The 14,738-nt window shown below is 43.4% G+C and overlaps 1 protein-coding gene across 2 annotated transcripts in view; it reads right to left on the reverse strand.

Annotated features, from left to right (window-relative positions):
• The window catches only part of FBXW12 (F-box and WD repeat domain containing 12), a 62,190-nt gene that overhangs the window by 47,249 nt on the left and 203 nt on the right, over window positions 1-14,738 (reverse strand). Inside the window, exons 2-3 of one of the 2 annotated variants that reach the window (XR_014304286.1) lie at window positions 14,474-14,676; window positions 12,287-13,040 (exon numbers count right to left, since the gene is read on the reverse strand). The gene's annotated coding sequence lies outside the window, so the exon portion shown is untranslated. Of the gene's footprint in view, window positions 1-12,286; window positions 13,041-14,473; window positions 14,677-14,738 lie in introns of those variants that run through there. The other variant, XM_082704515.1, reaches the window with a different exon arrangement.

Below are 14,738 nucleotides of genomic sequence, written 5' to 3' on the forward strand. Positions count from 1 at the left end.
TTTAACTGCATTGTTTGTCTTTTTATTTTTAAGTTGTAAGAGTTCTCTATATATTCTGAATACTAGATATTATAATTTATAAATATATTCTCCCAGTCTGTAGATTGTCTTCCACTTTCCTGATCATGTATTTTGATGCACAAAATTTAGAATTTTGATCAAGTTCAATGCATTTTTTTTTCCCTGTTGCTGCTCTTGCTGCACTAAAAGTATAGAACAAAACCTCTATGTTTTCTTCTAGGAGTTTTATAGTCTTGGCTATTAAATTTAGGTTGGAAATCTATTTTTGAGTTAATTTTTGTTATGGCGGGAGACAGAGGTCCAACTTCATTCTTTTGCGTGTGATTATCTCATTATCCCAGCACCACTTGTTGAAAAGATTATTCCTTCTATCACTGAAAGGTCTTGGCACCCTTGTCAAAAACTGATTTGCCATAGATGTTTGAATTTATCCTGCACTCTCAATTTCACTCCATTGTTTTATATGTCTATCCCAATGCCAGTGCCACAGAGTTACTATATTTTAGTAGTAAGTTTTTTGAAATTGGAATTTTGGGGTCCTCCAACTTTTTTTCAATAGTGCCGGCTACTCAGGACCTCTTGCAACTCCATGTAAATTTAAAAGTAAGCTTTTCTGGGGTGCCTGGCTGGCTCAGTGGGTTAAGCCTCTGCCTTCAGCTCAGGTCATGATCCCAGGGTCCTGGCATTGAGCCCCGCCTCAGGCTCCCTGCTCAGTGGAGAGCCTGCTTCTCCTTCTCCCTCTGCCTGCTGCTCTGCCTACTCATGCTCTCTCTCTCTCTCTGTTAAATAAATACATGAATGAATGAATGAATGAATGAATGAATAAATAAATAAAATCTTTTAAAAATGTACATTTGGCAGTGTGAGTACATCTCACAATATTGCACTGAGAAAGAGAGAATAATTCAAGTACCTCAATACCATTATGCAAACTAAAAATAACTACAAACAATCCATATTTTATGCAAACGCATAAACAAAAAGAGTCATTCTAAACTCATTAAAATGTTTGGCTGTAGTGTGAGGAGAAAGGGAATAAATGAATAAATGAACGAATGCATGCATAGTGGTCCCTCCCATAGCCCTTTACCAAAGCACAGTGGAAACCGTTTTTGGCAAGACTAAAAAGAAAATAACACTATCCTTGATGGAGGACTAACACTTATCGCTGGTTGACTGCCAGCTGTGTACCTTGTGCTGTGGCCCATGATTTTGGCTCAGGTCATGATCTTGGGGTCGTGGGATTAAGCCCCATGTTGAGCTCCGTGGTGAGTGTGGATCCTGCTTGAGATTCTCTCCCTCTGCCCCTCTCACTTGCACTCTCTCCCTACCACATGCTCTCTCTCTCCCATAAATAAATAAAAAGAAAAAAAAAAAAAGACAAGGGAATGAAAACAGTACTCTGAAAAATATTTAACATACAAGAAAAGACAACAACAGAGGAACAGAAGAAAAAAAAAAGACGTAAGACAAATAGAAAACAAATTGCAAAATGACAGAGGACAATTCTATCTTATCCACAACTACATAAATGGGTTAAACTTTAAAATCAAAAGTAGAGATTGACCAAATGAATAAAAACATGATCCAATTAGATGCCAGCTACAAGAGACACATTTTGGATCCTAAGACACAAATAGGTTGAAAATAAAAGAATCAAAAAAGAAGCATGCCAATAGTAACAAAAAGAAACCTAACATGGCTATACTAGTATCAAACAAATTGCTAGCAGAGACAGGGGATATTTTATAATGATCAAAGAGTCAATCCAGCAAGAAGACATATGAACATTTTTGCAACTAAAAATAGAGCTCCAAAATACATAAGGCAAATTAAGGAGCTAAATAGACAATTCCACAATAACAGTTGGAGGTTTCAATATTCCTTTTTAAAAAATATTTTATTTATTTATTTGACAGACAGAGATCATAGATAGGCAGAGAGACAGGCATAGAGAGAAGGGGGAAGCAGGCTCCCTGCTGAGCAGAGAGCCCAACGTGGGGCTCGATCCCAGGACCCTGAGATCATGACCCGAGTGAAGGCAGAGGCTTAACCCACTGAGCCACCCAGGGACCCTCAATATTCCATTTTTAAATCCTGGATAGAGCAAATAAGCAGAAGATCCAAGGTAAAAGAGAAGACTGGAGTAACTATACCTATGCAGGTATCACAGACCTAACTAGACATCTGTAGAACACTCCATCCAACAACAGCAGAACTACACGTATTTCTCAAGTGCATGTGAAATATTCTCTAGGATAGACCATGTCCTGGAGCACTAAAAATGTTCAATAAATTTGAAAGGATTGAAATCATACTAAGTATGTTCTCTGACCACAACGGACTAAAATTAGAAATCAATAGCAAAAGGAAATACCTAACAAAACTATTGGCAAATACCTAATAAACTTAGGTATACACTTTCCTCCCAAACCAGTAATTTCACTCCTAGGAATCTACAACTCTGAAGACCTCTCTACAAAACATGTACGTACAAGGTCATTCATTGCAGCATTGTTATTGCAAATGATTGAAAACAACCTAAATGTCCATGCATAGGGGAGTGGTTGAACACAGTAGGTGACATCACACAATAACGAAACAATGCAGCTGTAAAAGAAAAGTAGAACAGGGGCGCCTGGGTGGCTCAGTGGGTTGAGCCTCTGCCTTCGGCTCAGGTCATGATCCCGGGGGCCTGGGATTGAGTCCCGCATTGGGCTCTCTGCTCAGCAGGGAACCTGCTTCTCCTCATCTCTCTCTCTGTCTGTCTCTCTGCCTATTTGTGATCTCTCTCTCTGTCAAATAAATAAATAAAATCTAAAAAAAAAAAAAAAAAAAAGTAGAACAGTCTCTGTGAGCTGATACATACAGGGCATTCCGGAAAGGAGAAAGAAAAATGCCAAAGAGTATCTACTGTAGGCTACATTTGTGTAAGAAGAGGATAAGCCAAACTACACCTGTATCCGCTCATTTGTGCAAAGGGAATATAGACAGGGTAAACCGGAAACAGAAGAGAATGGTTCCCTGTAGGGAGTAGGTGGGGAAGTGATGGAAAGAAATGGGGAATGGGAACAAGAGAGGAGGAATGAGGGGGAGCAGCACTTCTCCAAGCATATCTTTTGGTAAAGTTCCCTTGAAACCACAGTTATGTTTCACATACACAGGCATAAACAATTAAAACCAGCCAGGATGTGGGAGGACTCAAAATGGAATACAAACACTAAGGATTGCACAAGCCGTGTTTTAAATTCCATAACCACCCTGAAGGGGGTAGGGAAGAAGCTAACCCAGCTAAGTGACTTTGTAGAACAGTATCTTGACCGGCTACATAAGGCTAAAGACAAGAACTCTACATGGGGTGCATGGGTGGCTCAGTGGGTTAAGCCTCTGCCTTCGGCTCAGGCCATGATCCCAGAGTCCTGGGATCGAGCCCCACATCGGGCTCTCGGCCCAGAAGGGAGCCTACTTCCTCTCTCTCTCTGCCTGCCTCTCTGCCTACTTGTGATTGCTCTCTCTCTCTCTGTAAAAAAAAAAAAAAAAAAAAAAAAAAAAAAGACAAGAACTCTACATAAATGCTGTAATCCAGTCGGTAATTGTTGAGGGAGAAGATACCAGATCTGAGATGAGGACTACATTTATTTTTTTAAGAGATTTTATTTAGAGAGATCACAAGTAGGCAGAAAAGCCGGCAGAGAGAGGTGTGGGAAGCAGGCTCCCCAATGAGCAGAGAGCCCGATGTGGGCTCGATGTGAGGCTCAATCCCGGGACCCTGGGGATCATGACTGAGCAGAAGGCAGATGCTTTAACCCAGTCAGCCACCCAGGTGCCCCACAGGATTACATTTTACCTTTTTTTTTTTTTTTAAGATTTTATTTATTTATTTGAGAGAGAGACAGTGAGAGAGAGCATGAGCGAGGAGAAGGTCAGAGGGAGAAGCAGACTCCCCGTGGAGCTGGGATCCCGGACTCCGGGATCATGACCCGAGCCGAAAGCAGCTGTCCAACCAACTGAGCCACCCAGGCGTCCCCAGGATTGCATTTTAAAGGCAGATGTGCTGCAGGCAATTGGGAGTTACTGGAGCTCCAAAGAACATCAGGGAGAGCCATCCACCCTCACCTAACAGACCCCAAGTCTTTGCCTCTTTGGTTAGGTTTATTCCTAGGTATCTTATGGTTTTGGGTGCAGCTGTAAATAGGATTGACTCCTTAATTTCTCTTTCTTCTGTCTTGTATAGAAATGCATCAAGTCTTGGGGCGCCTGGGTGGCTCAGTGGGTTAAGCCTCTGCCTTCGGCTCAGGTCATGATCTCAGGGTCCTGGGATCGAGCCCTGCATCGGGCTCTCTGCTCAGCAGGGAGCCTGTTTCCTCCTCTCTCTCTGCCTGCCTCTGCCTGCTTCTGCCTGCTTGTGATCTGTCAGATAAATAAAAAAGTAAAAATAAATAAAAAAAAGAAATGCATCAAGTCTTTACTTCTGCCTTAAGAAACGACTCCTCCAAAGGCTCCGTTCAAGATGATTAGAACTCTAATCCAAAGAGGAGTAGAGGACAACTCATTTCTTCTTTTGTAACTTGCCTGGACATGTTTTCACTTATCAATTTGTAGAGTCATATCTATTAGCCATTTGGTAAGGAACATTTATTTATTGTAGTTGCCAAAAAGCTATAATTTACAACACGATCTACAATTCATTCATGGTCTTTTATTACATTTACTTACTTATTTAAGTGGTCTAGCCTTTCTTTTATGACTTCTAGACCATACCTTGCTTGGGAAAGTTTCCTCACCGCAGAGGATATAAAAATATTTTCCTAAATTTCATCCCAACATTTTTATCATTGTATTTCACTCTCTCCCGTTTAAAGCCAGGCAGAATTTATCATGTATATGGTTGAGGTTAAAGTCTAGGTGTTTCCTTCTAGATGAATTCTCAACTGCATGAACATTACTCTTTCTCATGGAATACCACTGACTAGTACATATACATATACTTCACTATTTGATGAAAATGGATTTATAAGAAATATAAATATCTTGTAAGACAAGTCTATACCCAACCATTTTTAAAAATTAATTTTTGATTGTTTTTCAAACATTTATTCTTCTACACCCAACACCCTCATTCTGGCACGCCTGGGTGGCTCAGTGGGTTAAGCCTCTGCCTTTGGCTCAGGTCATGATCTCAGGGTCCTGGGATGGAGCCCTGCATTGGGCTCTCTACTCAGCAGGGAGCCTACTTCTCCCCTCTCTCTCTGCCTGTCTCTCTGCCTATTTGTGGTCTCTCTGTCAAATAAATAAAATCTTAAAAAAAAATCCTCATTCTGAAAGTTTTGTCCATGACTGACACAATCCTATCCCAATGGCACAATTTTAATTATTGTAGTTTATATTTAATGTCTAAGCATTATCTTATTACTCCCAAGGGTTTCTTGCCTCCTTTTTTCTCTCATCTTTAAAAATATTTTCTTAGGGGCGCCTGGGTGGCTCAGTGGGTTAAGCCGCTGCCTTTGGCTCAGGTCACGATCTCAGGATCCTGGGATCAAGTCGGGCTCTCTGCTCAGCAGGGAGCCTGCTTCCTCCTCTCTCTCTCTCTGCCTGCCTCTCTTCCTACTTGTGATCTCTCTCTATCAAATAAATAAATAAAATCTTTAAAAAATATATTTTCTTAAATATTCCCCAACCTCATTTAGAATATTGATTATAACCGCTTGGATGCTTGAAATGTTTTGTATCTTGATCTGGGTGATGGTTACTCAGGTGTAGTTATATTTAAAATCTGAAGAGTTAAGATTTGTTCACTTTGCTGTATGTATAACTACATAAAAATTTTCAAATAAGCTTGTATTTTGATTTTTTTTCATTTTGAGAAATCTCTGCTCTTATTTTTGACTCTTTTTAATAAATTTTGTGTTTAGTTTGCTTATTTTTTCTAACTCGTAGAAAAGGGTGGAGGCTTAGATGATGGATTCTTCAGCCTTCTTTTCTAATGTATGTATTTTAGGTTTCACCAGTGTTCTTCAATTTAAAGCAAATTATACCTAAGTACAAGGTACATGTAGAAGTCATGTGAGCATAAGCAAGATGAAGCACCTCCTCGGTACCATTGGTAAATATTTTCTGTTACTACCATTAGTTGTCCTTTGTCTCTTACACGTGCATGGGGACCCTGGTGGTGGGAAAGGGGCTGGGAATGGGACAAAAGGGAGAATTCTGGGATTCCTTCTTTATCAGAGCATGGACTCCTCTTCTTCCTCCTCCTCCTCTTCCCCCTCTCCCCCTCCTCCTCCCCCCCTTTCTCCTCCTCCTCCGCCTGCTTCTTGAAGTTTGGTTCATGTTGGAACATTGGATTCTGGGATCCCATCTAGGTCAGGGTCTGGAATTTGGGGAAAGAGCTGGTTTCATATAGGGTTCCTGTCTTTCGTTCAGCTGGGTTGTTAGCTTGTTTCTGGGCTTCTCCTGGAGTCCTAGTGATTATGCTAGGGAAACTGGGGAATGGCAATGCTGACTATGGCTCTTATCTCCTGGGTTATGGTGGTCATTGTATTTTGCTGAGGTTTCTTTTTCTGTGTCCTAGGGCAAGGGCTTTACTGAGCCATCCATCTGTGTCTGAGAGTTTTACCACTTACTAAGTACAGTTCTCTTCCACCGTGGGTCTAGGATGACCTGCTGAGGCTATTGTGTTGGGACATAGAGGCACGGTTACAATAATAGGGACTTTCATTGCCCATCTTCTGAGATTTGAAAGCTTGTTTAGGTTGCTGCTAGTCTACCACATCCTGTATTTAGGGGAGTTTTTCTGGCTTCTTTTTTTTTTTTTTTTTTTTTTTAAGATTTTTATTTATTTATTTGACAGAGATCACAAGTAGGCAGAGAGGCAGGCAAAGAGAGAGGGGGAAGCAGGCTCCCCGCTGAGCAGAGAGCCCGATGCAGGGCTTGATCCCAGGACCCAGAGATCATGACCTGAGCCGAAGGCAGAGGCCCAGCCCACTGAGCCACCCAGGCGCCCCTTTGTCTGTCTTTCTAAGAGTCCTATTGTTTCATGTTCTCTGCCTGGTGGATTAATTTGCTGGCATTCACTACATCCTCTGACCTATGCAGTTTGAGTTGCTGTTATTCCCCTTGTCTGTGGCTCATGGTAGGGTGAAGTACTGTCTTGTCATTTGTGGAGTAAGGGTAGGGGCTCTGTGGTTACAGGATCCTGGAGGTTAGCAGTTTATGGGTGAGGGTTTGACATTAGAATCCATGGGTCAGAATTTAGGGATTAAGTGCTGAGAGTAGGGTAAGATTATAAGGTTGGAAGATGAATGTCAGGGCCTCTGGATCTAGAAACCAGGTCTAAGATTGAAGGGTTAGAAGTTCAGGGACAAGGGTTTGGGTTAGGGTTAGAAAGTAGTATCAGAGGAGTTAAGGTTAGAGTGGTGGTGAGGGACTGCTGTAGATTAGATATTAGGGCTGTGGCAAATAACTAAGGTTTAAGACTTCAGTTTAAGGACCAAGGGTCAGAGTTACAAGGTCAGTGTCAGAAGAGAATGAGTCAGGGTCAACAGAGCTAAGGTTAGGATACAAGTTAAAAGTTAGATCACTGTCAGGGTTAGGGGTCAGGATATAGAATTTAGAGTAAAAACTACGCCAGAGTGGCTCAGTCAGTTAAACGTCTGCCTTCAGCTTAGGTCATGATCCCAGGCCTGGGATCAAGGAGCCCACATCAGGCTCCTTGCTCATCGGGGAGCCTGGTTCTCTCTCTGCCTGCTGCTCCCCCTACTTGTGCTCTCTCTTTCTTTCTGACAAATAAATAAAGAACTTAAAAAAAAAAAAAACTTAAAAAAAAAAAGAATTTAAAGTAACAGGTTAGATACTAGGGTTGGAATTTGTTGGGCTGGAGAAGCAGAGTGAGGGTAGCTTCCTCTTTTCCTTGCTGTGGGCAGACTGTTCAGGAAGACAGAAGGCATCGGGTTCTATGGTTCCATAAGCCCCAAATCCAGGGGGATACATGTCAAGGTTTCACACCAACCACTCCATTGCACATCCCATTTGACCATGGCAACACTGGGCCCTGAGGTTCAAGGGATCAGTAGGAGGGAGGGGACTCTGGAGTCCCCTTCATTCGGCTCAGGGGAACCACCTTTCCTCCTCGAAAGCAACACACACACACACACACACACACGCGTGTTCACACATGCAGGGAGGAGGCAAGTCCTGGAGGGCTGCTAGCCAGATTTTCATCTCTCTAATTAAGGCAGGAGAAAGGGTGGGCTAGAGCAACAAAGATGAGTACAGGTACTAAGAAAAAAGAGAAGGGTGAAGGGAAAGAGAATGCTGGGAGAGGGTGCTGCTTTAAAGATTGATTTATTTTTGAGAGAGAGCATATGCGGGTGGAAGGGCAGAGGGAGAAGCAGGCACCCCACTGAGCAAAGAGCTAGAGGTAGGATTCCATCCCAGGACCCTGGGATCATGACCTGAGCTGAAGGCAGATGCCTCACCGACTGATCCAGAGAGGGTGTTGCTTTAGACCAGGAAATCTGGCCAGGCCTCTCTGAGGAGGTGACTTAATGCGGACTGAAAGGGGCAAATATTGGGTAGAAGAGCTTTCGGGCAGAATGAGCAGCTCCTGCGGAGGCCCTGAGGTGGGAACAAGATGGTGGAATGCTAGGAGGGGAGAGTGGTTTGTGAAGAAGGATCAGAGGTCGGCAAAGGCCAAGTCAGGTCGTGCTTTAAGGAGCATGGTGAGGAGTCTGGCTTTTGTTCTTAATAGGGCAGCAAAACATGGCAGTGCTTCAGGCAGGAGAGTGATGTGACCTGCTTTATGCTTTAAAAAGATCAGCCTGGCTGGCTGTCAGTGGAGTGTGCAACTCTTGACCTCGAGGTTGTGAGTTTGGGCCCCACAATGGGTGTAGATTAAAAATACATATTTACTTTATAAAATAAAAATTAAATTAAAATAAAAAGACCAATCAAACGGCTGTATGACAAACAAGCCCCAGAAGGGCTAGATGGTACAAGAAGAGATGAGGCTGGCTTGGGCCAGAGGTGATTGGAGTTAGTGCACAGCTGGAAGTTCGATGGACGGGTTTGCTGAGGGATGGTTGAGGGGAGTCTGGCAAAAAAGGAAACCAAGAATCATGTCTGAGCTTTTGGAAAACTGGATGGCTCACGGTAGGAGTGGAGCTCCGGAGATGGAAAAGTTCTGTTTTATAACATTTATAACAAAAGAAAAAAATACGCACATCATCTAAAAAGGAGTGTGGAGGTGTTTAAATATATATATATTTTTTATGGAAAGTATGTTTCAGCAGCTGTGAACAGAAGCAGTGATTCAAAGTAGGAAAAATTTTTAAGAAGGTTTTATGTATGGGGCGTCTGGGTGGCTCAGTTGGTTAAGCCGCTGCCGTCGGCTCAGGTCATGATCTCAGGGTCCTGGGAAGAAGGCCCGCATCAGGCTCTCTGCTCAGCAGGGAGCCCGCTTCCTTCTCTCTCTGCCTGCCTCTCTGCCTACTTCTGATCTCTCTCTGTCAAATAAATAAATAAATAAATAAATAAATAAATAAATAAATAAATGAAATCTTAAAAAAAAAAAGTTTTATGTATGTTCCATACATGTATGTATTTACTTGTCAGAGAGAGAGAGAGCGCGTGCACACACACAAGCTGGCAGAGAGGCAGGCAGAGGCGGAGAGAGAAGGCTCCCTGTGGAGCAAGAAGCCCAATGCGGGACTCCATCCCAAGACCCTGGAATCAAGGCCTGAGCCAAAGGCAGAGGTTTAACCTACTGAGCCACCCAGGTATCCCTCAAAGTTAGAAACTTCTCTCAGGATTTTTGTTCTCTAAAGTAAATGCTCTCAATTATGATTCACTGGGCTTGCGAATATTTATTAGCTAAATTTGTCTAAACTAATCCTTGGGCCTTAATCTCCCAACTCAACAGGCTGGTGAGTAAACTGAATATGAAATGGGTTCCAAATATTTTTAAGAGTACCTAGGATTCCCTTGCTCTTTTTGGCATTGCCTGCTAATATTCAGGGGTCTAAATATGGCTATGCTGCCTGTCCCCAAAACAATATTCAGCTCATGTTGGAGACTCAGAAGGAGACTGAAATGCTCAGGGCTAGTGTGGACTAGGGCTGAGTCAGATTAAAAGGGAGAAGGTCAGCGATCCAGACGAGGGGAAGAGCACAGACCTGGTCTAACTGATCAGGGGACTTATGAAGGACACCGAGAGACATTCTTCATCCAGAGATAGTCAGACACATACACCTCACCAGAACTCTCAAGGTCCTCTGGAGAACCCATAAGCAAGTGAAGTTAGTATTTTATATTCTGTTCTGTTGCCCCAGGGCAGAATACCAGCCTCTTTGTGGGCTGCCAGCTGATGAAGGGTGTACGTGCCCATAAGAAACAAAAGCCACAATTTTCATACAATCTGTGGTTTTTCCTTCTTTTCTTGCTACTCTTTCTCGCATATAAATCCTGTTTTTGCTTTTGCTAAATTAAATCAATCAATTATTGCTTTCCCTTATATACAAGTGGGGTTTTCTGCTTGGTTTTTTTTTTTCCTTTAGTTTATGTATTTATTTAAGTAATCTCTACACTCAACATGGAGCTTGAACTCATGACCCTGAGATCAAGAGTTGCTGCTTTTCCGGCTGAGTCAGCCAGACACCCCCTTTATAAACAATTTTTTAAAATTATGCTTTGACAGGGGAAGGATTGGTTTTTGACCTTGTCTTTGCTCTGCATTCTTTCCCAAGGCCGGTTCTTCACTGACGTATTTCCAACTATCACCACTCTGACCACTCCCAAATCTTAACTCTCTAACCACAACCAGGCTGGTTCTGCTTCAATGTCCCACCATCACATCAAACTCACCACATCCCAAATGAATTTATTTTCTTCTTTAAGCCAACCTCTCAACCCCAATTCCCAACATACAGGCTGAAACCAAAGAGTTATTTTTAAATCTTAGAAAGGGAATGCTTCTTGGACTGATTCCTTGGGTCCACAGGAAGGATTTCCTCTAAACAACTCCAGCATTTTGCTGTAAATCATCCCCTGGCTGAAGTTCAGGGACAGAGAACCAGGTTAAGTGTAGCTTGGCCTTTTCTTCCCTTCCTTATTTTGGGAGCCACCTGCCCACAGGTTCTGCTGCTCTGTGTTGGAAGTTTTACAGGAATAGGCTCTGCCTTTTGGCAGGGGGGAAGGAATGTTTAAGTCAAAGGAATGTTAGGATCTTGTGATTTGGCAAAGAATATAAGACAGACCTGGTGAGGAATGCGGGGAGTGAAATACCACATACAAGTTGAGGCTATGACGGGACCAGTCCTGGAGAAGTTTCACACACTTTTCAAGTTGGCCACATGGAGATGCTGGCTACTTTGTTCACAGGCAAGAGTTTTTATAACTGATTTTATGTAAAGGCAGGGATGAATGAGTACCTTAGCCAGTCACATGGTTCAGCAAAGACACTGTCCTTACACAAGCGCTATGGTTTAAAAATGTAAGGGTTAAGATGTGGGCACTGACCTTGACCTTACCACAGAACCACTGCCTCTCTTGTGGGGCATCTGCAAAGCCTAAGCCGCAGAGAAGATCTTGGTGAGCAGGCGGTGCTGAGGCACACGTTTGACTACAGGGAAGTCTTTCCCTACACACATCTTTTAGATATCGGAACAAAACAAGTACTTGTTCCTTTACTATGTTTTTTAGGTAATTCAACAGGCCAGGGGCTTTAAACTACAGTTAAACTCCACACGTGCTAAGGAACACAAGCGTGTAAGCTCCAAACTTTGTTAGTCCCAGCCCAGCAGACAGCACGGAAAGGCTGTCCCAAATTCCATCCCTTATGTTCTGAGCTAGACTCAAGGCCAAAGGCCAAAGGCCAAAGCCAGAAGAATTCATATGTTGCTTTTTTCCCTCCTTCGTTTAAGGATCAATCCCCACTTGCTGTTCTGTCAATAACTCTGGCTAGGGTTTTACAGTTCTGGGATTTGCAATGCAGCCTCAATCTTTAAAAGATGGAAGGTTTTTATTTATAACAAAAACAATGTCCTCCTTACAAATAAAATATGTCATTCTCTCAGACTGAAGTAGAAAAGCCACTTGATGAAATTACCACAGCCACAGAGGTTGACAAGGAGATGAGAGAAGCCTATGCCTGGAACACTGTCTTAAGGAACCACCTATGTTCAGGAAATCCAGGGAGAAATGCATAGCTTTAGAAACCTGCTCTGTCAGATTAGAAGCAGTACAAGAATGAAAACAAAGGAAAAGAGACTTTTTAAAAAGATTTTATTTACTTATTTGACAGACAGAGATCACAAGTAGGCATAGAGGCAGGCAGAGAGAGGGAGAAGCGGGCTCCCCACTGAGCAGAGAGCCCGATGCGGGGTTCGATCCCAGAACCCTGAGATCATGACCTGAGCCCAAGGCAGAGGCTTAACCCACGGAGCCACCCAGACGCCCCAACAGATTTTTTTTTTTTAAGAGACATTTTCTTAAAAGAAAGTTGACATCTGGGCGCCTGGGTGGCTCAGTCAGTTAAGCATCTGTCTTTGGCTCAGATCATGACCCCATACGGTCCTGGGACCAAGCCCCAAATTGGGCTCCCTGCTCAGGGGGGAATCTGCTTCTTCCTCTGCTGCTCCCTGTGCTTGTGCTCTCTCTCTGTCAAATAAATAAAATCTTCCCCCAAAAAAGAAAGAAAGAAAGAAAAAAGAAAGTAGACGTCTTGGAAAACAACTGAGAGACTAATCTCCAGGGCATAGCCCTGGAAGTTCATTCCTTCCCCATTTTCTGTAGCCTAGCAAAGAGCAGGCTCCATGGTCTTCCTTCTCTCCAATAATAAAAAAGTCAAAAATTCAATGAGCCTTCTGGAAAGGAACAGGGGAACACAGGGAAAAAAAAAAAAATGCCAAAAGAGAAGTGTCTGAAAGAAATGTTACTCCCCATGGGGTACATCCAGAAGCTGAAGACCGTACCTTGAGCAATGGCAGAGGTCTCCATTCTCGCTGGGTCCCTGAGGCAACAAACTTTAGAAGAAAGAGCAGCTTCAGTAAAAAACAAAACAAAACAAAACAAAAAAACCCAGCAAACCACACAACCTGCCAGAGGGATTCTGAACTGGAATTCATGGCATAAAGGATCACCCTCCTGCCCTCCACACACAGGAGCCAAGCGTTCTGGGCCTGACCAACTGCACAGCAAAACGGAGTGGCCAAACAAGACCTGCTCGCGGTGGGGCTGGGTAAGCTAGGTCCTAGGAACCCACCCTCAAGGCAGCCTGGGGATGCAAACACAGGCCCCCAAAGAGAAACAGTACTGAGAAATTTGAATATGCTGGATAAAAAAGAAAGGCATCTCAAAGATGGGATTTGGAGCTGCCACTAGTGTAAATTAACATTGCAGAAAGGTGGCATCATCTTAACTATCACTAGCTAAAGACAAGATTAGACACAGGTAGATGCCCCTCAGGATATAATGAACACAGGTCCTCATCAACCTCATAATGGGTAATTCTCCAAACCGAGTTCAGACTCACTAGTTAAGTGAGTAACTGGTATAGAATTACTTGAGTCCCAGTGACACTGAATCAAGACCTTTTCCGCCTATTCACCTTCCCTTATGTACCACTGAGTAGCAGAGTCTGTTGTTTCTAGGGACAAAATCTGCTACAAGCTAGAAGCGGCCTGCTTTCTAAATTCAGTGAATGTGGGGCAATACCATGATCACACACCGTGTGTGTGTGTGTGTGTGTGTGTGTATAAGACAGGTGAACTAATGACCATGGTCTAAGAATCAGCAAAGTCCCTATTTCAAAGGTATATTAGTGAAGATGAAGGTAGAAAACAGGGGTGCCTGGCTGGCTAAGCCAGTGGAACGTGCTGCTTTTGGTCTCACGGTAAGCTAGAGCCCCATCCTGGGTGTAGAAATTAAAAATTGAACTTAAAAAAAAAAAAAAGGAAACAAAATTGGACCTGATGCATTTGGAAAATAAGACTAAAACCTGATGTCTGGACAGTAGCCCATGTTTACATTTACTCTAATCCTGTGAAGGCAGAAATGGACCTGTGCCTTCACCCGCCAGGCAGGACTGAACTTTCCCAAAGACACTTGATGGAAACAAGCTGCCAAACACCGACCTGCCTTCCAACATGTCAGGAGGGTGACACCTGTATATGTGGCACCAGAGTCAGTTAAAAAAATATCTATATATCTATACACACACACAATGATGACAACTATGGCTTATTTTCACTCTTCCCAAATTCAATGACTCCTCCCAAAACCCAACCTGTCACACCGTCCCCTGTCCATACTCCGACTACACACCAAGAATACTCACAGTTCCCAACGCACCCTGCACTGGCTTCAATAGACTCCTGGGTAACCCATCACACCCCAAATTCCTTAGCGACAAGATCAAGGCCCTTACGACTAGCTCCCGGATCACTGACTAGCTCACCGATCACTGCCTACTGACACCTGGACCGCAGCCCGGAACCCTGGGTCACCCCCACGTTAGCTGCGCTCCCTCGTGTCTCCGCGTCGCTTGCAGCTCGAGACTTTCACAAAGGCGGCCTCGGCCCTCGAGATCAGCGCACAGCTTCTTCGTCCTGCACGTACTTCGGCCAAGTACTGGCCACCAACCACATGCCAGGCACTAGCCTAGACAGAAAAGAGAGCGCGAATCAGGCAAGGAAAGTCCGTCCCAACCTCAGACCGCCACC

This window comes from Mustela nivalis (genome assembly GCF_964662115.1).
Source record: "Mustela nivalis genome assembly, chromosome: 1".
In the NCBI taxonomy this organism is placed as follows: domain Eukaryota; kingdom Metazoa; phylum Chordata; class Mammalia; order Carnivora; family Mustelidae; genus Mustela; species Mustela nivalis.